Below are 25,632 nucleotides of genomic sequence, written 5' to 3'. Positions count from 1 at the left end.
CCATCTACTGTGTGATACAATCTTTCTCCAAGTCATGATTTTAGTATTACATTTATAATCTACAATAAGCAAATTCTTTACTTACCATTAAAATGTTTCACATGAAAGAACATCGGGTATAGTAAATTCTAAATAAAAAGCAAAACAAGGGCACTTGTTTCTATGAGGTGTGAAATATTTTAACTATCCTGAGACAACATTTTGAATTAATGCATTCATGGAATATGTTTTTTTAAAAAAAACCTTTATTTTATATATTTATTTTATGTGGTGCTGAGGATCAAACCCAGGGCCTCACACATGCTGAGTGAGCACTATACCACTGAGCCACAACTCCATCTCCATGGAATATGTTTTTAATGAACACATGTCCCCTTAATCACAAGAATCTGAGGTTGAAAAATATTTTCTTGAAGTTTCATGATAGACTTTAAAGGAAATACATAATATCTCAGCAATAAAAATCAACAAAGTCTTGTAAATAAATTTAACAAATATGTTTATATGTTTAATTTTAAAATTTACTGTTTTAATAATAAGAACCTGACTGTGATCTGGGTTATTCACACTCCTTTATTTGAAATCTTTCCCATAATAACTGTTTCTAATCATGATACTTATCATATTTTTGTCCATGATACTTATCATATTTTTGTCCTTTACTCCTAACCTTTAAGTTTTATGAATGCATAGGTCATTTCTATCTTAGTCTTCATTACTTCTCCAAACTGTCACATGGTACCTAGCCTATAATGCATAAGCAACAAGTATTTTCTTATTGAATTTCAAGTCATAATGAAGGTGAAAAAAGGGAAACAAAAATTAGGAACTTCACCTAAACATTGAAATAATTAACTTTGCTTGACTTGGCTACATTTTACCCCTGAGAAAATTAAGAGGGCAGAAAAAATAATTTCCAGGTTTCAACTCAAATGTGGACTTTTCATCTTTCATTATTTCATTATTTCTAAGACTTGGCATGTATTAAAAGTATATGTAGAACGTTCTTTCCCAAAAGATCTCATTAAATTTTAAGCCAGGCTTGATAAGCATGGATATTAGGAAAGCCCAGGTGCTTGCTGGTTTGAACACCACATTCTTTTCAACAATATATAAGCTGCTTTCCAGAGCAGGGAAACTTACTACAGCCCTTCACACTTATCTTCCCACAGTGGATGGGTGGCCATGCATTTCCTGGAGAATGAGCACAAACTCTGCAGTGGGCACAAGGAGCTGGCTCAATTCTATGGGAATTAGGAGTAGCTACAGTCTCACTGTGTTTTGGGCATAATGGACTCCTTTAATTACACATCTACAGGGCTTCCTTAGCTGCTAGGAGACCCCACTCAAGTGCTCAATGAAGGAAACCCTCTTGATTCAAAGACTCAGGATATGCGTATTTGAATACCCACTGCATCCTGCCCCCCTGGTGCCACTTTAGCCCTCTGTGGCCTGCAGATGGCCCGGCCTGGCAAACACTCTCCTTGTTCAAAGGGAGATTAGCAGGTGTTAAACACCACTGGCTTCTAATCAAGGATTTCCTCTAATGAAATCAGAAAAATGAAAGAACATGGAAAAGGAAAGTTATAGATAGAAAGTAAGCAGATGTTTGAAGCATTTTATGTAGGAAGTAGATACTCATGGGTTTTTGATGCACAGAAAACCTTAGAAACCCTCTGTCTAAGACAGGAGACTTCCTGTAATCTGACCAGCAGACTTCACTTGCCAGGTCCCTTTGTGCCCCTGAATTGAACTATTGTACATTTTAATAGACTATCATTCATGTAAATATGAATTAGCAATGGATAATCACATAATTATTCATTCAAATATCACAATTAAGTTTTTAAGTGTGCATATGTTTGGGGGTCCTTTTATTTGTATCTAAATTATCTAAGGCTATTACAACAATTGTTCACAACAATTTGCAATCCTATCCAAGTAAAATGAAAGTTATCTATACCTAGAATTACTTTTTATTTGTGTTTACTTTTAAAATATTATTAACACTTTATTTCAATACATTTTATTTTTCATGCATGTAGAATAACTCTTTGCTTAGGATGGGAGGCAAATTCATTTTCTAAAAATAACAACTTCTCCTAGGACTCATTATTATATAATACAATGAATGGAAAAAATAATACGCAGTATTGATAATGCCCCTCCCTCCAGTATGATCAATAGTCCTTAAGTATTCTCTTTACCATGGTATTCTCTGACCTATGTTTTTCAGAATTTTTCTACTGATATGGTCATCAAGCTAATCTCTTTAGTAACCAAAATTCTCTACAATCTGATCTATTTCCAGATTTTTAATGTTAGTCCTAATATATTTCCAATATTATTCTTTTTCTATCATAAAATTTGTTTCTTTGCTAGATATTTCACATTTTCTGGTCAAATCCACCAAGATAATTTAAGAATGCCTGTGGCATAGCTCAGGGGAAAATATGTCTTAATTTTTTATTCATAAATGAAACATTTAAAATCAAACCAAATACATATTTTTTTTTCTGCCTAGCATACTATGTTTGATTCTTATAAAAAGAAGATTAAGAGAATCAGAGAGATAGTCTATTTGGTTCCAATGTTTCTGAGTCAGAGTTACTGACAAAATGTCTTCAAAAAGCTAACTGACTCTCAAATACTCATTGCCTCATGGAGAACTGCAGGGTGACAGCTTGGGTGCAAGCTGTTTACTTAGTGTGGCTTGCATGACAGTTAAAAGAGTATGTGTATTGTACTTTTTATATTCTATGCTTATGATCACAATTTGCTGTTTAAAACAATTTTAAAATAATTTTAAATATTAAAAACATGATTAAAAATTTCCAGTAAAATTTATATTGTTGTGTATATACGGTCACTAATTTTGTAATTTAGTGCATAGTTTTAAAAACAGAAAACATTTCTCTATTACCAGTAAAAACTCAATTTTTCATTGTGTACTAGATCTTAGGCAGTATTTTCTTGAAAGAACATTTAATTTTATTTTGTTGAACTTATTGTAATATTAATTTTCGGACTTTGTAAGTATTATACTTATTTGGCAAATGGAAATTTGCCAAAGCAGTGAAGTAGATTATATATACTCACCTATTTGCCAAAGCAGTGAAGTAGATTATATATACTCACCTATTCAGTAAGAGTCAAGGACATTATTAAATGAGATCTACACAAGTATAATGTCTCCTATTTTAATATAATCTACGCTATAAGCCTTGGTTTGAAAACACACCTAGTTTAACTTTTTCTACAGATAGGTCTGAGCTCAAGTCTGTGGAGTTGTGATTTTTTTTTTTTATTTTAATACCCAACTTTTACATCTTGGTCTTCATTCCTTAAAGAAGAAATGTCCCACAAAATGCAGTCATTCTGTGATGTTTTAAAAAAGGACTTTTGAAACTCTAGTATCTCATAAATTAAGCATTTTCCATGCATATTCTGTGTCTTCTGTTCCCTAAAGGCATTATATATTACTTGTTCTTCAAAAGGCTCATTTATAATATTGCAGGCTAATACGTGCAAATCATATATATGATGCATGAGGAAAAGAAATTTTGAAAAGATTTTGCCTTTAAAAAATAGCCTGCTTAAGATATTTAGACAGTATCAGAAGAAACATTTAAAACATTAACTATTACATAAATTCATTATAATTGGATTGCCAAAATGAGGTTACCAAAATGTTAAGCCACTTTGTAGTTTTTATTGCCTATTTGTAATTATCTACTGTACAATTAAGTCATTTCATATGACAGAGGATGACAAACTTCATAGTTATTATCTAAGAGCACATACTCAAATTTTCTTTCCATGGAGATAACTTTATAAATATATATATCAAACTGCACTAATATTGCTTCAAGGGTAAATCTTACCTTTCTAGAAAGTGTTACTTAGGAGGATTACATAACTCAACAGCCGAGTCGGAAGGCCCCTGGCATTTTGCCAGAAGTAGTGGTTGAGAGGTGATACCAGGGAGCCACTAAGATGATGACTTTTGAGTTCTCGTGGAGTTCCCCGTTGAGTTCTTGTTGAGCTCTTGCGGGGATTCCTGAAGAGCTCCAGTTGGTTGGTGGAGTTCCGGTGGAGGGAGTTCTGGTTGGTGTGTGGTGTAGCTGGAAGGACCACGTGAGTGGCGTTTGGGGGAGTTTGGAAATAAAGTTTGTTCCTGCTTGAGTGGCTCATGATTTGTGCCCAGCCAGACTGAGGCACAACAGGATGGCTATATAAAAATATGTGTATTTATCTCCATATATATACCTGGTTCCAGGTGATTCTCCAGAAATGGATGACTATACAAATAAAAAAGACATAGGAAACACAATTTACTTTATATGAGGTTACACTAGAAAAACATCCAAGATTCTACTCAACTTGGATTTTGAACAACTTCTGTTTATTGAAATTAATGGAAAAAAATATAAAAAATGAAACATTTAGAAAATCAAGAGCAGAATGGATCATTGATGAATAAATACCATTTATCACAATACCTGGAGTGAAAATTGCATTGGTATCCTAGTCAAAAAGAAAAAGAAATTCTTAAAAATTTACTGTATAGCTATTAAAAACATTAGGTAGCTGTCAATGCTGATGTCTCTCCAATTTCTAACGTTTTCATCTTCATCTGAACTCTATGCCTTTTTAAATAGCTACTAGGTTGACATTTTAAATATATTTCAATAAAACTAATAAAATTCCAACACCTCCCTCTATCAGTAATCATGTTGCTCTGTAACATATTTCATTATTCTCTTTTTATTTATAAGATAATACTATTTCAATAAATCATACTTGTTATTTTTTAACTCTGTAATACAGACTTGCTCTCCTGGAAGACAACATTAATAACAAATTATCCCATCTTAAAAGCTTAAAAATAAAGATATTCCACTTATTAAGTAATATGACATAATCACTTTAAATGCCTAAGATAAATATCATTTTGAGGTTTGTTTTTATTGGTCATCAATGTTTAAAACTTTGCACTTCAGAATTTCTGCCTGAGTTCAGAATCTGAATTTTTTATTTAATATCTTGTCCTTGGGCATGATGCTTAACCTTTTTGTGATTTAGTTTCCCTTTGTAAAAAAGAAGACTATTAAATGAGTTAATAAGAATTAAATTCTTAGAACAATACATTTGAATAATAGACATACTCAGTAAATATTTATGATTATTATCATTACTCATTTTTTTCTGCTGCCTTCTTGAATATGAACCAGGAATAAAAAAAAGAAGAAGAAAAATTGAAGTAATTGGCCTTATTTCCTATCCTAGATATATTATTAAGATTCAACCAAAAATTTTATCAAGTGCACTCAAAACCTTGTACGTCTTATCACTATAAGATGGACACGCTTTAAAATAATTTGGCACATTGTTATAAAAGTACATTGAACACACATTGTTGAGTTGTATAATATTTCACTTTGAGTGAATGAATGAGTATCCACAGAAAAGAGATAACTTTAAATTCTCTAATCTTTAACCACACTGCACAGAGCATGGACAATATTCAGACCTGAGATTCCTGTGACAGCTGAATTAAGTAGTCTGGTATTTCAGTCTCAGGATATACACAAGGGACATGCAAATAAATAAATTTTGGCATATTGGCAGATGTCACGAGCAAGCTATGGGCTGTGTGTGTGAGCTTTGAGCATTTGAGGGTATGGAAGGACTGGCCTGGCGTTGTGTGCTCTTTGGGCCATGCAACACATGTAGGCACTATCCTCTTGCTCTGGCTTGGATCCCACAGAGCACCTGAGATGTGTGTGGTCTTCCAAGATGTCTGTCAATCTACTGACTGCAAGACATCACCAAGCAACCCCCTGAAACCTGAACCTTTGCCTTATTTGTGTTGAACTTTCTCAAATGTCTTTCCCCTTAATAAATAGGAGGTTTTCAGGCTTGCTCTCTCTCTCTTTTCCAATGGACCCTCAAAGTCAAGAGCCATCATGGATTTTGAAAATGTATTTCTGTGTGTTGTTTCATGCTTCTTTGGCAGTTTTCTCAGTTATTGAAGTAGCCAGGTTTTGTGAACCCAGCATAGGTCCCCAGCCCGGCTAGCTGACCATAGGCAGAGATCAGTATGAAAGAAGAGAAAAAATGTGCATGTTACTGAACAAACAAAGGCTGGGTCAGAGATTCACAAATGTATTCTGGAATGAGGCAGGAAAGAAGTACTATGGAGCTTTATCATCTAATAAAATCAGTATTACCTAGTTGTTTCTTTGTATCTCACTATGAGTCAGTCACTATACTAAATACTTGCTTTACATGCAATATCTAAATTTATCTTACTTTCAAGGCAATGAAGTCAGCATTTTATAAATTATGTAATCAAACTTCACAGTAGGTAAATGGTAAATGTTGGATATCTAAGTAAAATCAGACTTCAAACTATCCAAGATATTTTAGGACATGTATAGGTTAAAGGGAATATTCAACTAGATATGTCAGTTTTCAATAATACTAACAAGAGGAAAGTATGAGAAGATTAATATTAAAAATGAGTTAACAAGAAGATTTCTATTACATCAAAAATGCATTTCCTCTCTTTGCTATAAAAATTATTGAAAATATAAATACTGTAAAACAACACAAGTCAATTATCTTAGAATTCTGTTTGTCATGAGTCTGAAATGGGTTTCACCAGTCAACAACCATGGTGCTGACAGTGGTACACTTCTTTCTGGAACTTCAGAAGAGAATCTATTTTCTTGCATTTTCTACATTCTAAAGGCTTCCTGAACTCTGGATCATAACCCCCTTTCATCCTCAAAGAAAGCAATGGCTAGTTGCCTCTTTCTTACTTCTGATTATTCTAATTTGTCTCTTTTCCACTTTTAAAGATTCTTTGATTACTTTTGGTCTTGATAATCCAGCATAATATATATCTATCTTGAGATTATAATTAGCAACCTTCATTTCATTTGCTACTTTAAATCTCCTTTTTCTTTACATTGAGCATAATATATTCATAGATTATAAGAATTATGATGTAGACCTTGGTGGGAAACCACTAATCTGACAACAAAGTGAGGAAGACACAAAGACCCTGGGCAGCAATTTTCAGGGCACACCCAGAAACTGAGCTACATGGCTGAAATTCAACAGTGTAAGACCATGTCACACAGGCCAAGGTTCTCCACTATTCCTCTGGGGCAAATTACTTAAAATATAACTATTACACTTCCTTAAGGATCTAAAGGATGATGTGCAAACTGGGAGTTAGAAAATATGTGTTGTTGGGTCCCAGCAACACTTCTATGTTTGGGTTTTTGGTTTTCTGTATAACTGACAGATCTAGGCCTGCAATTCTCTGAGACTACTAGACCTGAGTTGTGCCTATTTCTTTCCAATGGGACAGACACTTACACTGAATGCCTACTGTTCCTGTTGTTTCTTCTTGCACTGATTTCTGTCAGCTATTTATGATATCTCTTCTTGCATCTATATTTTCATATAGAACAAAAATATCTCTTCAAAAGTAGAGAAACAAAAGGTGGACCAAAAAGGCCATGTGTCTTAAGAAAAACATTAAAGTGTATTTCTCTACTAATAAAAGTGGATAGTAAGCAAAGAAATTTCATCTGGAAGCCAGCCTGCTTCATCCATTCATATGACCTGCTTGTCCTCTATGGTTTTGAGATTGTGACACTTGATCTTTGTTTCCTAGGGAATCCTCATCCCCCTTGGGGGCTTTTGAGAAATTGCAACACTGTATCTGGCAACAATCAAGCTTTTCTAACTTCAGGGTGATTTTGTAAGAACATCCATGTAATGATTTTAGCTGGAGATTTTATTGAGCAAAGTGGAATTGCATGTTTTCATCAAATATTTACTGCGGAGGAACCACACTATATTGCTTTATTGAAAGTTTTTATATTCCTTTAAAACGCTTTTTTAAAAGTGTATCTTATAAAATAAAAATTATTTTGAGTCAAAATGGATACCATAAAATGGGAAGTACCGCAAAGGAAAATGTTTAATGAGTGAATTTAAGAATTTGTTGTAAATTAGAAATGAAGGCAACTTTAGGTGGCTAGAAATAAAGGAAGAAATGAAAAAAATGATAAAAATGGATTGAAAAATCATCCCATTAAAATAAATCCATCATAAGGAATCATACTACTGACTATGTGGCATGTAGTTTTAGCATTTAGCTATCCATTTATTTTTTTAGGCATACATTCTTTCATTTCTCCATTCATTCTGAATTTATTAAGGACTTTAGAAGATACCAAGCTTAATAAGATACAAACAATTTCTAAGCTCAAATATTTCATCATCAGAGAAAACATACTCTGATTCTAAACTCAATTTACTCACTTAAGAGTCTCCTAAAATTCAAATTCTAATATCTTGTACATTTTCTGAACATGGCTTTATTTCACCTTCATTCCTGAATGACTGATAGAATTGCATACTTTACATATGACAGGTGTTTTCCTTTTCCACAGGATAATATTTTGTTTTCCCTTTTTTATTTGTTGCTGATAAGATATCTGCTTTGAATCAAATAATCCTTAGAAAGTTCATTTTCCCCTAAAATTTTTTTAAGAATGTATTTTGGGCTGGGGGTATAACTCAGTGGTTGAGCACTTACCTTGGATGCATGAGAATATGGGTTCAAGCTCCAACATTTCAAAAGAAAAGAAAGGAAGAAGAAAAGTGAAAAACTTTTCTTTTTTAGGTACTGGGGATTGAACCCAATGCACTTTACCACTGAGCTACCTCCTGTCTGGCCTCCCAAGTTTCTGGGATTGTAGGTTTGTTCCATCACACGCAGGTAGAAGTTCTACTTAATTGACTACATTGGTTCTTGTTCACACTATCTGAGACACAATATGCTACTTATAAGTTATAGACATATTTCTTTCTTCAAGCTCTTCAAATCACCAATAATTACCTCTTTAAATATTATTGCCATTTCTTATGTTACTGTGTGTCTGAAAGTTCTAACAAACAAGCATTAGACCTGCTTCTTTGTTCATTGTATTCCTAATTCTTCTTTAATGTTTTCTACACCTATATCTCCTTTTTATTTCATTTTGAATGTAACTGGCTATTAAGGATACTAAATTATTTTTTGCCTATAATGAAATTTTAGGTTTTTTGATCACAATAATCCCTTATTTCTGAAATATAATTTGTGCTAGTTCTTTTTCAAAGCTACCTGTTCTTATTTCATATATTCTAGTATTTTTTGATCCATACATATTATTTAAATTCCTAAATAATCTAAAATATACCCATGTTCTAGTATTTTTTAAATGGTTTTATTATATCCAATTGTTTAGAGGGAAATGTTTTGTGTTTTTTCATATTTTATTAACCATTTTTTCTTCCATTTTTACTTGCATTTACTTTTTTCAGGTATTCTTTTTTTCTAAATAATATTCTTAGTCCTTCTTCAGTGAGTTATATTTTTTTGTCAGTAGTTCTATCAACCCTGAGTTGTAAAAGGTTTTGAACAGATTATTTTGTCCACTTTCTCAAGAGTTCTAAGGATGTAAATTCCTCTATTTTATGTTAATTCCTTGGCTTGGATTCCTGTACCATGATGTAGTATTAATTTGGAACCCATAAGTATGCATAAAACAGGATTGCAACTTCAAATTCTCATCAGTTATTATTTCCTCTTCTCATGGCTTTGACAAATATAAAGTGTCCTGAGTGTTCACCTGACCTACAGGCAGAGCTTTTTGAGTTACTTTTCATTGATGGGACGTCTCCTCTGGGTATAGTGAGTGGCTAAAATCTGACAACCACTTGCAAAATTGATGTTGAATGTCCTGTTTGGGCTGGTTCCAACAAGGCCCCAACTCAAGTGCAAGATTCTCTCAAATTTCTCTAGCATGAACAATTTTTCTTCATTATTTGTTTTGATAGCTGTGTGTTTCACCATTTATATATTTAAACATTAATTTTAAATTTTTAAAGGCTTCCTGGATCTTTCTCTATAAGTGTATAGACTGGCAAATTTGCAGCAGGTACAATTACTCTTGTGGCTGAAAAACCTAATGCTATGGATTTTTATTAATTTATGAGCTACCTCCAGTAGGTAAAATACTTCTGATAATTAAATTAATTTTTTGTTTATGCACTTCTACTAGCTATTTTAGTAACTATTTACTATTTAGTAACTATTTCCTAACCAGGAAGCATTAACATAATTTAATAATTAAAGCAGTTATCTTATTAAAATTCTGATATATAATTTATTAATGAATTTTGTATCCTTGGAAGCAGATGTATAATTACATGAAACTTTCTTGTTTCTATTCAATTTTCTAATATAGTCTGAAATTTGTTTTGATACTCTCAGATGAATGGAGTTGTTATAAATATTAGTTAATGAATTTTGCTATCTTAGACAACAGATTACTCTGCTTTACTAAGCACAAAGAGCAAACGTTAATTCTTACTTATGTTCATTAAAAAGTAATATGTTCACACTCACAAAAAAATGTAATATGTTCACACTCACAAAAAATGTAATATGTTCACTTATATATATCTACACATAAGCTTAAATAAGATACAATGGAATCAATGAAAATCTGCATTAACTTTGAAGGATTTTTAAAATATTAAAGAAATATTGTATTTGATATTAAGACAGTTGAAACTTTCTTCTCATTGGTCTCATTATAGAACATTCCTTCAATCCAATGTCAAATTCTATCCAATCTTTAATAAAATGGTGCTCACTTAGAATAATATCAAATAATATCATATAATTAAACTGTTTCACATACTCAAAGTTTGAGATGAGTTTAGTCAAGTGTACTGACAGTTAGTTGTAATTTTTTTTTAAATAAGAGTCTCCTTTTTTCTTCCTCTCTTTACTTTCCTACAAGTTTAGACAAGATTAAAGGCTTCAAAAAGGCACTCAGAAAGCTAATTGGAAGAACTATAAAGTAAACCAAATCCAACATGCTTATTAAGTTGGAAGTAGTCAAATAGCTTCAGCTAGAGAAAAGATTAAAGGCTAAGTAAAAGGATCCTGAAGGGCTCTTGACACCCGGATGCCCTCAAGTTCCAAGGGCCTAGGGTGGATCCATATATGGAAGTCTGAGTACAGGACCTTAACAAAAAAAGGTTTTTTCACACAGAACAAAACCTTCGATATCATTTGACACATTTTTTATGTAACCCTAAATGCTTTCAATGTTAAGAAAAGTACAAGTTGAATTAAATGGCTATGTCTTCCTCAAACCTGGAGAAAGAATAAGAATTAGATTAAGCAATTAAAAATGACTGAGATAAGTACACACAAATACTTATCTCAATTTCTTTAACTCTCAGTTAACTATGCATGAGTTTGCAAACCTGGTGAACAAAATGTAACTGAGCAATTTTTAAAATTTTATTTAAATAGAAAAACTGCATACTCTTCTCAAGCTCTTGAAGAGCTTGAGAAGAAGATTTACATTAAACAGGGATGAGAGGTGGGAGGGAAAGGGAGTGAGAAGGGAAATTGCATGGAAATGGAAGGCGATCCTCAGGGATATACAAAATGTCATACAAGAGGAAAGGAGGGGTAAGACAAGATAATACAAATGGAAGTAATGATTTACAGTAGAAGGGGTAGAGAGAGAAAAGGGGAGGGGAAGGGAGGGGAGGGGAGGGGAGGGGGGATAGTAGAGAATAGGACAGACATCAGAATACATCAGACACTAGAAAGGCAATATGTCAATCAATGGAAGGGAAACTGATGTGATACAGCAATTTGTATACGGGGTAAAAGGGGGAGTTCATAATCCACGTGAATCAAACTGTGTAATATGATGTATTAAGAACTATGTAATGTTATGAACGACCAATAAAAAAATAAATAAATAAATAAAGAGAGAAAAAAAAAAAAAGAAAAACTGCATACTACTCCTGGTAATTTTCAATCCTTATTCATTCATCTTCAGATTTCTCAAAATTAAAAAAAAATTCATAGCATCTCATATATGCATATGCTATTAATAAACTTACAGAGGTAATGACTTCTTTTATCCTCATTATGCATTTATAAACTAATAATTACAATATTTTCATTTTATTGTTATTGTAAAAATAAAAATACTGTGTATGGGGTATAGTTTTGTAAACTGTACATTCCATAAAACTACTAGAATTCAAAGCTGCCTCTAAGAGATAAACTTCAGTTTGTCCCTCTTTACAGCTTACTTGGTGTATGTTTTAATATTTTGGTCTTCAAATGTAGTCAGGACCCCTATTTTCTGAAATACACACACACACACACACACACACACACGTTTAAAAATACCTCCCATTTACTATGCTATATCACTGGTTCTCTCCCTCATTCCCCATCTCCTCCTGTCTGATTTTTCTTCTCCCTATGTTGTACCAAAATGCCTTTGTCATGCACACAGAACTAGATCACTGTTTTCTTAGTTCATGCTTCATGTGTAGTGACTAGGTCCACCCCTAAGATTGGGTGTGAACTTTTCTAAAATTCAAACTGAATAGTAATTGTTGAATTCCAGTATGTAATCTATCATATATTCATGGCTTCTTTCAATAAATATTTTCTGAAAAGTGAATGACTGAATGTTAAAAATTATTAGATAGTAGTAGTTAGAAATGAAAGACAAATCTCTGCTCAAAAGAAGCCTAAGATTTAACGAAGTAGATGGAAGAGTAGAGTATCAATTACTCTGTAAAGCTCCTATGATATAGAATATACAGAGGAATGAGATTGTGCTGAATGGAAATGTCATCAGGACTCTGGTGGGGCTTTGTGGATAGCACAAGGAACTTGTCTTCCTCCAAAGACTGCTAAAGAAAGAGAATATTAAATAGAAATTTGAAGGCAGGTAGAATTTTGCTATAGAACAAAGAGGGAGAATGCTTTTCTCACACGGAAGTAGAGAGTTACAAGATACAAGAAATACAAATGAGCTTCAAAAGGAGATTTTAAGTGGTAGAAGTGCAGGGAATATATTGAGATCTGTGAATAATGAGATTAGAAAGGTAAATAAGAGGCAGATAAGGAAGAAGCTGAAAAATAATACCAGGAAATTTATATATGATGTTTAAATAAATTTTAGAAATGGGATGACAAAACTTTTAGTTTAGGGCAACATCACTTTAGCTGCAAAGTAAAAATACTGGATCAAGGGGGAAAAAAAAACTGCAAGCAAGAGGTGACCCACTTTGGAATGATCTTGGCAACAAATGAAAAGGGAATCAGAGACAATACCTCTGTTGTTTTCCGGAGGGATAAGGGAAAAAGGCAAGCTGTTGTTTTGCATCCCTGGATTACTGATGGAACCCTTCAAAAACAGGGAATATAAGATTAAAAGAAATTTGTAGTAGGTATACTATAATTGCACAGAATTACTTTTTGGTGGATAGTGACAGAAGACTCCAAATAGCAGTGACTTACGTAAGGCAGAAGCTTATTTCATATAATAGTGCAAAAATATATTCTTGGATGGTTGAGTTCTTCACATGGTCTGGGACAAAATTTCCTTTGACCTTGTTCTCTGCTTGTACAGCTGCTATTCCCATATCCTTCTCATAACTTAGTATCACTTGTCACAAGTAGGACAAAACTTGTCTTTGTGGGTCTTGGCTATGCATGGACACAGAAAGTTACATAGAATTTCTGCTTCCATTCCATTGATCAATACTTAATTTCAAGGCCAGATTTTCATGCATGGGGGTACATGCCCAGAAATAGTCTGAATATTTTATTACTGAAGAATAAGTGACTACTTGCTATCTCTGCTATAACCAAAAGTTCAGTAGTTTTGAAGTCAAGAACAAGATTTCCTGATGAGACCACGTAGATTCAAAAGTCAGAAAAGACACCTGAGATTAAGATAAAAGATGTAGTGGTTAAAGGGACATGACTTAAGGAGACCACACAGACATAGAAACACACAGAAAGACACACACATGTACACACACATACACACATGAACACAAAATATATAGAATATAAAAATGCTTTGATAATAAAAGAAATATCTAGTGACCAAGGCCTTTATATTTTTCTATTATTTTGGGGGTCTCTGTTCTCGGCTCTTTCTCTCAGCTTAGATAACTTTTTCTTATATCCTGCTTTGCTTTTTGAGAGTAATTGTCCGGGAACTTTCTATGCTTGATTCTCCAATCTTCTTCAATTATATTCACTTTGATGTTGTGTATACACAAGTGGATTTAACTACCACCAATATGCTGATGACTCTCCAATTTATATCTCCTTTGTTATGATGCTCTCTTCAGAGAATATGTAACATCTGTCTAGGACTTCCACTCAGATCCCTCATCCACATCTGATAGCTAATATGCTTTTATTTTTTTTACATCTGATAGCTAACATGCCTTTTTTATGCCTTTAGAAAACCTTCATTTCTATCTCAACACATAGCATCATTCCCCTGAACTAAATGAAAACCCAAAAACATTTTTTTTTACTATCTCCATGCTTCAAATCATTGCAGTATTTTCTTAGATATTAAATTTTATATTATACCTAACAAGTTGAAATTTCCTGTGGAAAGGAATATAACTTTTATTTCTCTCTAGACATTTATGTGTTTAATATCTAGCATTTTTTTAAATAAACACTAATAACTGTAAGATACAATGACACAAACACAGAACATGGAAAGTGACATAATGAAGAAGCATTTGACAATTTTTCATTTGAAAACACTGTACTTTAGTAGTAGGAATGATATAAAATCTCTTTCTCTTCAGCTAGGTTTTCTTCAATACATTGATAATGTGTGATGAATATGCATGACAGTATTCTTCATCCGATGGGGTTTATGCTCTTATAAGAAAATGGAGCTCAGTATTTCTGAGCAAAGCAAATGTACCATGCTAATACATTGTATGAAATCACATTTTTGTCAAACTAAAAATCACTCTGCATTATTCTGTCTCTAGGCATGTCCTGAGCATGTATAAGTGCATACGATCCTAAAAAGAAACCCTAAGTATAAAGAATTCATCTTCTGCTGGAGGATCCTTCAGTTCTGAATAAGAAAACAAGGCCCAGGAACATGAGAAATACTCTTAGCTCATCCTGAGAAAAGTACACATAATAATTGATGTAACAATTTGATGAAATTAAGAATAAGTTTGTGGGTGAGGAAAGACTACACCAAGAGATTGAACAATGCAAACTCTAAAACTTCTTTGTACAAGGAATCAAGGACAGGGTATGCCAACAGGAACCCTCAGTATAGAGGGAGATAGGAACCTAAAAAGGAGAGCAGTACAGTGGGTGACTAAATTCAAGCAAGTCAGGCAGGCTTACCCTCCTTTTATCAAATTTTTACCAATACTTTGGTAATTTTATTATTAAATCAATAACTATGTCCCTTTTCCAGAAAGCAAATCATTGTCTTTCATATTTTATAAGAATTTTGCAGAAGTAGTATACTAACTATGTCCAAGTTTTCTTAAGCCTATACTCTGTGTAAATTAATATTAATGTGCTGCTGCTCATTTGTAATTAAAATTAGGAGATAAAACCTTAAATTTTATTTGCCTGATTACATAATACCGAAGAAAAAGTGATGACATATCTGAACAGAGTATATATTAAAAATAGTTAATTATGTAGGGGGCAATGCAAGGTAATAAGTGCTCTTTAAATGGAAAAAAAATGAGATAGTGTCAGCCAAATTTCATTATTAGTTAATTCCACATGACTCTATGGCAAAAATCAGCTACTCATGTGGAACTTCTATTAGCTCTAGCAGGTGTTGTGCATAACTAGCTTAGGGCAGATTCTAGTCCACTGAGTACAAGTATAACTCTTAAATTGATAAACCCAAGTGGAACTCCTTGCCATATTAAAAGGGATTTATCAAAATTAATTAGAAATTTCATAAAAGGGCTCCAGAGTCCAAAAGATTGTTTTCTTTTCCCTGTAGCTCAAACCAAACCACATGTACATATACTATTTTTATAAGAATGTGTAACTCATTTCTAAGCAGTAATGTATTTCTATTCCTATCTGACCATAAAGTTCTCCAGAGTTAATCTCAGTTGAAATTTATTCAGTCTTTCTGAGACTTTGAACACTTTCAAATTTCAGTGGCAGTTCGTCGGTGAATTCCTATCAAATATCAGTGCCCAACATTTTAGCTTTACTCCTTACAATTATTAAAATGTAAATTTATGATGCTTGGAGTTAGCATTCTTCTTTTATCATTTACTAAGTTTAATCTGGAAAGATGCCAGCAAAATTTGCTACAATAGGCTGGTATATGAGAAAACAAAAATAGGAAAAAAAAAGAGATTGATTTTATATGTAACAAAGCATATCTAACAGACCAGCTATTTGCTCTCTAGTATAATTAAATCCATTCTCCTGTATATCTTGTTAATTTTTTCAAATTTTCATCCTCTTTATTTTTCCCCAACTTTTGGGATTTGACACATGCATTGGATACCAATGTAAGGCTTATAGAAGCTTCAAATCAATACAAAAATAATAATTAATAATTTCTAGAAGCTTAAAATTAGATGGGGAAATAAGTTGCACATGGATAACTGTATTTTGATGCTGTTTACTTGTAGTGTGAGAGGCACAGAAATTATATGCACATAAATACATGACATTCTGACTTTACTTTTCTGTCATGAAAATTTCTTTAATTTAAAGACAATCTTGACTATTTGAAATTTCATAAATTTTGTTCACTTTTATAATATTTATTTAAATTACATATTAGAATAATTAAAGGACAGTTGTTTTTAAATTTGAGGTTAAAAATAGAAGATTAAATAGCTCCTCAAAAAATAATTGCATTTCATTCTATCATCTTCATTGAGTATAATATCTTTATAGCTACTATGTTTTAGTGCTAACTTATTTTTCAGCTGAAGAGAAGGACTGAACTACTCCGTTAATGATAAAGCAACTATGATTATTTTGCATTTTTAAAAAGTGCATACAAATCTTTTAATCTCTGCCTACACCCATCAGAACAATTGCCTTCCAATGTAATTATATTCAAAATGCAAGCGAGATAATAAGTATCTTGGAATTTAACTTGATAAATATTCATTTGCCTTATAGGGAAAAGAGATGAACATTCTCATATAATTAGCTGCATATTTTTAAACCATGCTCTTATTGAGTTTTTGAGGTATATTTTATGTATGCAAATCTGTTAATTTATACGGTAAAAGAGGTAAGGAGGATGGAAAAAGTGAGGAATCAGAAATATTCATTCCCATTCTGCTCTCCTTTCTGGGGAGTAGGTTTCCTAATTATAAGAAAGAAATAATTCATTTCTCCTAATTCAGATTCTTTTGTTTTATTGAACCTAAGCTGGCCAGAGCACTTAATTATAAACTCATACTTACCTTTCTTAGTTGCTACAGAAAATCCTTGCTTTCTTAAAAAAGAAAAAAATATATACAGCAAGGAATTAAGACAATAGTAAGAGAAAATGCTCTAACCTTGGGAAATAACACAAGGACAAACAGCTTTCTGGGGGGTTTGAGGTCCTCAGAATTTGAGTGATATGCCAACATCTGCAAGTTATACATCCTGTGACCCTGCCCATGACCACTAAAATAGAGGTACTCTTGCCAGTGGGTTGAGAGCTTGCATATGGTGGTCCAGACACTACATTTTTAACATGTCAATGGTTTACCATTTGCATGTGTTCATGTTAACATGGTGGTATTCTTATTTCATCTTGTAAGCAAATGTCCTGAGAAGAATGGCCTAAGAACTCACCACCGGCATAAAACAACTGAGACCCTAAATCCAATGCTTTTTCAATATTTTATTTCTCTGTAAAATTACTGTTCTGAAGTGTCCTGTGAGAGAATTGCTTTTGCAAAAAAAGGCATCTACAATTAATCAATTTCAGATGAAATTATGAACAAGTGGTTTCATGGGAGGAAATGAATCATTTTCTTTCTGATTTCTATATCTCCACCTTCCATGAACCCTTTAATTGCCTCAATTTACTATATTAATTTCCTCTTTCACCAGTCCTCCGGTTTTATTTTGCATTCATTTCAAAGTTATGGTTTATGACCTTTTTAGCACCACCAAAATATGATTGGAGTTCTCATAATAAGATAAATCAACAGATGTGATGCATAGGGATATTATGATAATGTTTATGTCTAAATTATATTTAAAATTAAATTAATTATTAATAAAATAAATGAACAAGAATGACTCATGCATATGTGATTGGTTTTAGTCCTAAAATAATAATGTACCATAAGTATATGTTATGAAGCTCTTTTTTTTTTTTTTTTAAGAATAGAATTCCCTTTTCAGGTCACACAGTATTTCACTGTGAAAACTTAAATACCCTCCAGCCAGAGTGGATAGAAAACTAGTCCAAGAAAGAGGATTCCACTCCCCTATTATAAAGTGTCTGATTTTAGAAGATTGTACTCTGAAATTCCAAGCTTAAGTTTAGAGATGGTTGGCTTTTATTTTTAATGAAAAAGCCCTCAGTAGGCTTGTTTGTAGTGGTGGTGAAAACCAGATTGCACTAAAAGTATCTTATTCCTGCAGAGCTGAGATCAGTACATGTATTATTCTATCTTTCTATCCAGAAAATGATATGCTACAGACGGTGCTGCAACTTAATAACATTCCCCACCAACCCACCTGGCACCCTCCCCCACTGCCAAACCTCAGTACCCTTAAGAGGTTTCTTGCTTCTTCTTCTTCTTCTTTTTTTTTTTTAATCAGACTGAAGTTACCTTGCTTTGGTCAGACCCCTCAGAGCTTAATGAGCTCGTGGAGGAGTTGTGATACCAGGTGGAGATAAATGGAAATATTTTTAGACCATAGATTGCAGTCAGAGTAAATGCTGAAAATGAACAAAAGAGATTTCAAATTGACAATCTTCGGGGTGGGAAAGAATATATTTGAAGGGTGTGATTTCATTTCTACCACTACTTAGATTTGCTTCATTTTCTCTGACATTTTCACAGTCTGCAGTGACATCTGGTTGTTGCAGTGATAACAATGGTTCCTGAACTGATCCATAACTGCACCAGGCAGGCATTGCTTTAGCTCCTTTTCAAATCATTCAGCTGGAGTCAGGTGACTCATGGGATTGCTGTTGTTACCACAAGTATTATTATCACTATTTTTTGTAAAAAGTTATAGTTTCCAAATTCTTTTCACAGAAAATGCCCTGAATGCCATTTGGAATAGAATAATATTGACAGCTTTGTTTTGTTTTATTATATTTTGTTTAGATTTAAACTTACTTATCTATTCCACATCTCTAACATAAAGGCCTTTAAATTATTTGCTTTTGTACTTTTTTTATCATTCATTTTGGAGAAATTCCACAAGCATAAAGTCACACCGGAAAAAAATCACTCCAAATTTCACCACCTACTGACAGCCACATTTTGGGAATTTTATTTTACTTCTATCATTTCAAAACATTTAACTAAACATTATTTTTCTACTTGGACTTTTTCTTTAGTTAAAGAAACATGTTTGAAAGTTCCCATATTATGCAGGTCATTTAATATATTTGGTAAAGAGAATTTTGGAACCTATTAAATGGGATGTTAATTATAATAATATCAGGAGGATTTCTTAATAAGGCATCTTACCCAGAAGGCAGGCTCCTACCACTGATAACAATTCTCTATTGCTCTGCAGTTTCGTGAGCTATTTTATGCTATCTAAGATAAAATGTTCATCTCCCTCTTCTTTCCTTATGATAAGGCCACATAAGACTATAATAAATAATCCTTATATCACTACATTAATACCAAGCTGAAACAGCTTTCAAACAAACTCACTCCTGTAGCACTTACTAGCTATTTCTTTTTTCCTTTTCTTGCTTGCTTCCCTTCTTTAAGAGACAATATTTTCTCTGTGAGAGAAGGAAGATTCTGTAAATAATATGAGAGGCTCCTGAACAAAATGATTGGAGGTGGGGGTGGTATTAGGACTTTTGTATGCTTATAGGGAAATGAGAAAAACAACAATTTTCCCTGGGCTGGTTATGGCAGGGGCCCCAGGGTGAGACCCATGTTATCTTAACCTGTCCCTATGGCTTACTGGAATTTCCAGAGAAACACTTTCAAAACCAGTGGTCAGCTCTCAATTAAATGGGGCAGACAACAAAGATTGGCAGGTTGGGGACCCCTACAAAGGCTGCAGACTCAAGTTGTTCTCCAGAATTGGTCATCCTTCTCAACAGTCAGACCCACACAGCCCTGAAGGCTTGGCATCTGCAGTACTCCCTTTCTGGAATACACTTCTTGGATATTTACAGATCTTCCCTTACCTCCTTCATGTGTCTGAGAACCTTCTCTGCAAGGCCCTTCCAGCACTGCTATTTAAAATTGCAGACCCCTCTGTTAAAACCACATCTTATCAGCTTTCCTCCTTATATTTTTCTCTAACAAATTATTTGTCTAACTTATATTTAATTATTTTATTATTAAACTCTTCTAGAAAAATCTATTATGGCAAATATTTTCATCTATTTAGTTCTGTGCTATATACTGAAAATTTTTTAAAGTACCTGGTAAATATATAGATATACATTACATAGTTTTATGTGACTGGATAAATTAATTGGATTTTATGTCTTATTCATAGAAATTCCAAATATATGCCTTCAGTTAATTTGATAATACTGACACAAAAATGCTTTTAATAAACTTTTCCTTTTATTTCTTTAATAAAATTGAAAATAGCCAATTTGTCTTATGCTGTTCTTAAAAATTCTATAAAAGACTCTAAAATAGTCACCAGGTTTTTTTTGGTTTTTTTTTTTTACTTCCTCTTAAAGACTGTAGATACAGATTTGTGTCCAGTAAGTTGGAATAAATGGTACTTTAATTTTAATGTGAATTTTCCAGTATTCATACTATTTATTCATTGTGTTTTCCTTATTCAAATAGTCATTCCTAATTCATCAGATAGAATAACTACTTTCTTTCTCCTAAAGCTGAAATGCTGACTATCAGCTCAGTCATATAATACTCTCAAAAAATAACTGAACTGTATCCATGGTATGCTATTCACTGTGCTGAACACTTCACATGTATCCACTCCCTTAAAACATAGCAGCAAACTACTCACTCAGTCCATATTCCATATAGCTGAGGAAACTGAGATGAAGAGAGATTAAGTAGCTTCCCTAAACTCTCAGATTGTCTAAACGTCAGATTGATTATATGATCCCAGTGTTTAATTCCTTAAATTCATACTAGCCCAGGAGGAGCAACATTAAGTGATTAATATGCATTAATTCATTTCGTACACTCATCATCACTAGGATGTAGGTATATAATGAATGGAAGTGAGAATTCAGAGACACTCATTAATTTGCAAACATGATGAGACAGTCTGCCTTGGATCTGTGTTCTTTCCCAGTGCACTACAGTAACTCTAAAGGGAAGGGAAGATTTCTGGCACAGTTACAACTTTCTGAATTGGTTGAGAACCAAGAGAAGATATTTCCTCTATTGTATTGTGCAAAGTTCTCTAACCTTACACTGCTGGAGTTTCTGAACCCCTTTATGATGTGACATTAGTGCTATTAGCATATCAGCACAAAACATAATCCCAACCTTTCACAGTTGCTATAAAATATCTGTATGTGTGAGGACACTGTCCCTGGATCAGGGATGTTGTTTCCATTCTACAGAAGTGTGTCTCTAAGCCACCATTTCATTCCTATCTTACAGAGAAAATAGAAATACATTTTTTTTGACCCAGATTCAATCTTACTGTTCATCATAGTAGATTTGTATTGACTTTTTCAAGTGAAAATTGCACACTTTGGGGAACATTATTTTTAGAATCATGTATTATGAATGTGCAACTGACCTCAGGTAGCTGTTCAAAGCCTTTGTGAATTAGTAATATTCGTTGAAGTTAATACATCTCTGGGCAGCAGTAAATAATTCATGCTTTGTTTTAATAGTTCTCATTTTAGCATGAATATTCATAATATATCTGATGGGGGAAAAAGAGTCAGTTAGCATTGCCTAAACCCCTGGGAAAAGTAGATATAATTATTATCAGAAAGAAGAAATAGAGGTTTAAACCTTAATTTTTTAAAAGACACAAGTTTTAAAAGAATTATATAGATTTCAATTTGAATGTAATCATCAATTCTGTAAATCAGAGTATTTGTCTCTGTCAGTGGCTGGTTACTTGTTTTTTTAAGTTTTATCAACCTTAACATTATTAATGTAATAAGAAACATTTACTGTTATTTTTAAGAATTTTATCTATCTCTTTAAATTATTTTCTGAAGTAAGTATTATGAGAATAACATTTTAGATTGAACTTTATAACATGGAACAAATAAGTAAAACTTTTTATGTGTTATTGCATGTGTGCGCGCGCGCGCGCGCGCGCGCGCACACACACACACACACACACGCAAGCACATACCTATAGTGGAAAAGTTCCTACAAACATTGAGTTAAGACTTCCCAGTCATTGCCACTATTATGAATTTATTTAAAAAGATGACAATCTTCTGTGATTTTATCCTAAATTAATTGTAATTTTATTTATTGATTGATGAAACAAAAATTCATCAACTGTTTATTATAGTAAGGCATCAGCTGTATACAAAACAAGGAACTTTGTTTAAACACAAGGAGAACATACATAAATAACATCATCTATACAAAAACAGCTTGTATCTATGACTACTCCATTGCTCAGTTAAGATTGTCAAGTAAGACTTGAACGAGGCTTGGATATGTGTGAACTGAAGATTATCACAGTCTAATTCTAAATAGCCAAAACAATATCAGGCCACAAATTTTGTAGTCCTGTTCTTTTTGATTCAAGAAGCTTGCATTTTATTTTTGTTCTTCTTTGACTTAAAAAGTGCTTTGAGATTCTGCCTTTCTATTTGCTTCAGCCTCTTCAAAATCAGATGGGAAGTTATCTCAGACACATTAAATGATATGGTGACATATAGGACTCATAACTCCTATTATGAAAAAACTCAACTGGTATCATTTATTTTCATTCAAAATCACATATCAACTTTATTTTACTTTTATCCTTACAAAAGTTATTTCAGAATTGAATAAATTGCTGTTATTTCTTTTGTTAGTTAAACCTTTTTAAAAATTAAATGAAAACACTGTGATGCTAACTTGGTTTCTTATTGGTTATTATTGGCATTGCATGAATTATAAAAATATGCACAAGATCTAAATAGATGCTAACTAAAATGATAATTAATGGTTTCATTTAAACTATTCAGGCCTTAAATAAAATTAAACACAACATGGCTGTGACGAATTTTAGCCTCTTAAAGATATTGTGAGAAGGGTATAATTTCCTTTTGTCTAATAGTAGAATTGCCAGTCAAAATTAAGTCATTTCAGATAGCAATAGAATTCTGAATTCTCTAAAATAAGACAAATCGTTGTGTCAGGCATTGCTTATGGAATGACCTTTTGTACTGAGCACCTAAATATAGTATTCATGTTAAAAAGCATTCATCCAAAACTAATCTGAAAATCTATTCGATAATACACAAAAAAGTTTGTGTTCATTCTTCATGTTTCCCTTTGAAACTTACTTGGAATAAACTTATTTAAACATTGGCATCAAAAGAGACCAAAGACAAAGCTGGAGGGGCATCAATGAAACACCATTCAATTTTATGTATTGATCTCACACTCTATTGTATACGGATATTTGAAAAATCCCTCTGTATACCAATTACACAAAGCTATGTTTTATATTATGTAATTAATATGTATGAAATACAAACTACCATTCCAAGATTTTTTTTTTAACTTGAGCATCTTATAAGCTTTGCTATTTTGACATCTTATCCTGCACAATTGATCCCCCAGGTAGGGGTCATTTCAGGGTTTACTTCATTTGTACATGTGTAAAACCTCCTAGATTAAATATTGACAGAGGACTCACCTGAAAACATGGGAATGAAAGTGGCAGTGAAGTAGATAATCTTCATAGATCAGGAGCATATTTGGAACTTGTTGAAGAGAGGACAGGGGATGAGAAAGAATTATGAGCAAATCCATTAATTACTCAAGATTCAAAAATCCAGGTAGTAAGCAGTTCAAATGGCATAGAGACATATAGGCTATTTGATGTGTTTACAGAAGTACTTGATGACAGTTTGTTGTAAAATTTCTCACTTAGCTTCAAGTTATATGAAAGCCCCCATGATGTGATTTTAAAAGATATATTTCACCAGTGAAAACAATTGAGAAATAAGAGGTACCTTCAGGAATTCTATATGCCCTTTAAAATTTCCTTTCAATTTCTTAGCATCTAGACATGTCATATGTAATGATTCAAAAGGCCATGTACCTGGATGTCTGTCTCCCCAAATTCTACTTCTCCAACTATCTTTTCTCCACTGAGTAATTTGGATGCTTTCTTTCTCAAAAAAATAAATCACTTTTTATAAATGGCCCAAAGCTTGACCAAGAATGATGAGAAAGCTCTTATTCTTCCATCAAGGAAGCTTTGTTTCATTTCTCTTTTCACCTGGGTCACTGGCCTGAGGTCTGTAAAAATGATTTTTTTTCGTTTGTATTTGATGTACTTGAAAAAAAAAAGAAATCCAATATAAAACTTCTAGGATCTAGAAAGAGAAATTGTATATATCTATATATGCATATGTAGATTTATCTAACCTAGGTATATACAAATTGCTTTAGGCATAGTGTACTCATGTAGGACAAGGAGTTTAGAAGTCTGGTTGTATATTTTTTTAACTATTTTTATGCCTTTATTTTATTTAACTTTATGTGGTGCTGAGGATCAAACCCAGCACCTCACACGTGCTAGGCGAGCACTCTACTGCTGACCCACAACCCCTGCCCTTGTTGTGTATATATATATATATATATATATATATTTTAAAGAGAGAGAGAGAGAGGAGAGAGAGAGAAGAGAGAGAGAGACAGAGAGAGAGACAGAGAGAGAGAGAAATTTTTTTTAATATTTATTTTTTAGTTTTCGGGGGACACAACATCTTTGTTTGTATGTGGTATTGAGGATCCAACCTGGGCCGCACGCATGCCAGGCCAGCGAGCTACCCCTTGAGCCACATCCCCAGCCCTTGTTGTATATTTTTAATGCAAGTCATCTTATTTAGAATATTTACAATAGAACGTATAGATGCAGATGACTTGTTTCTACATGACTTTCAACCTGGATTATGGGGGAGTGTCTAATAAAATTTTCTTTACAATTCTCATTTATAACAAGTCAATTTTTCAAAGGTGATTTTTGGTTAGAAAATAATTTAATAGTGTTATTATTTCTGTTTCTATCATGTCAAAACTTTAAGAGTTTTGCTTCTGCAGGTCTTTTCTGCAGATATGGGATACTATTTATTTATAGTTAGTTACAAAGAAATCATTACCCTCTTAGGGAAAAGCCCTATTAAAGTACATTCTATTTGTTATTACAGACCAAAGTCTTCTAAATTAAATTTCCTCCATCGATTTATCTTCTAGGCTTAAAGTGAAGCAATGTCAATGACATCCTACTAGGATGTAAATTCTGTATTGGCAGGGAATTCTAAGTTTCTGATTCTCAGCTTCTAGAATGGATCTTTGCACCCAGATAACTTATAGTAAATATTT

This window comes from Urocitellus parryii, chromosome 2 (assembly GCF_045843805.1).
Source record: "Urocitellus parryii isolate mUroPar1 chromosome 2, mUroPar1.hap1, whole genome shotgun sequence".
Lineage (NCBI taxonomy): Eukaryota > Metazoa > Chordata > Mammalia > Rodentia > Sciuridae > Urocitellus > Urocitellus parryii.
This window is presented reverse-complemented; position numbering follows the sequence as displayed.